Raw genomic sequence first — 1,361 nt, 5'->3', positions numbered from 1 at the left:
ATCCTGAAAAGGAGAAAAGAAATTTTAAAGATAAACAGACAATATTTTTATGATTGAGTTGGGATTTTGTTTTGCTTGATTTTGTTTCTTCCTGTAAACAAATACTCAGATGTCCACTTCATTGTATGACTAAGTTGGTATTATTATGTTGAGACTGGGTGTAAGTACGTGGGTGTGTGTGTGTGTGTGTGTGTGTGTTTTGAGACGTGGGTGTGTAGGCACACGTGTATTTAAAATAAAGAAAAGACATTGCAGCCAAAGGTGGAAGGAGAGATGGTTTTAAAAACAACCACCTCTATGAGGCAAGCAGGAAAAGTGGGAGACTGTGTCAGCGATTTACACAGTAATTGCAAAGGGGTGCCTGCTGTAAATGGACCCTATGCATCATTGTTTCTCTGAATTAGAGGATTCCTTGCTGAAGGCACAAGGCCATCGAAGGAAGTAAAGCATCTGGTTTGTTTTGTAATGAGAAGCAGGAATGCAAGGTCTACGCTCTTAATAATAAACAAACAGGACATTGTATGCCATCATCACAGGATGTCCTTCCTTCAACTAAGGACTGACTGGGGCTGGAGGAAAAGCCGGGCTCCGAACGAAAGACAGGGCTTCCAACGAGCCCCACTAATTACTGCCTCTGTCTGCCCTCCACTTGGAATGACCTGTTCAACATTCCCTTTAACTGGGAAACGATTAATACACTACATGCTTACACACTTCTCGGAAGTCTGGCTGTGGGTTTGGGGGGGAGAGAAAAGGCAAAAACACGTTAATCTGTAGGATGATGACTTTTTCCTATTTCCCTATTTACTAAATAGTTGAAAAGGGGAAGTTAGCTCTGCCAAATTTGAATGCACTTTAGTTAACAGGAGAAATGGAAGCTTACAGGTGTGTGTGTGTGTGTGTGTGTGTGTGTGATGTATTTCATAGGTAATAGCTTGAGGACTAGACAGCACCCTTTTATTACATTAGATTTAAAAAATAATTTCACTTGCTCTTTCCAAATAAATTTCGTGTAATCTGTAACTGGATTTGAGCCGAGGAACTACAAAATTTTTAGGTAATTTTTAGGTTTCCCTTAATTGGCGGTCTGGAATATTTAGAATACAATAACAGCCCGAGCCAGCGCTGAGGGTAAGTGCCTTCAAAGGGAAGAAGGATGAATGTTGAAATCACAGGCGAACCGAGGAAGCTGAGCCGCGGAGGCTCTGGATGGGGGAAAGCGCGGGGCTGGGCCAGGCTGCGCTGGTGCAGGTGAGGCCACGCCCCCACTTCAGGCGCTGGTGTTGAGTCAATCAGACAAATGGGAAATCTGCAGCTGGGAGGGGAGAGCCGCCGCGCGGGTTAGCGCAGATGAAAGTGCC

Source organism: Myotis brandtii, unplaced genomic scaffold, assembly GCF_000412655.1.
Source record: "Myotis brandtii unplaced genomic scaffold, ASM41265v1 scaffold8, whole genome shotgun sequence".
Lineage (NCBI taxonomy): Eukaryota > Metazoa > Chordata > Mammalia > Chiroptera > Vespertilionidae > Myotis > Myotis brandtii.
The sequence above is the reverse complement of the archived record's forward strand: the minus strand, read 5'-3'. Positions refer to the sequence as shown.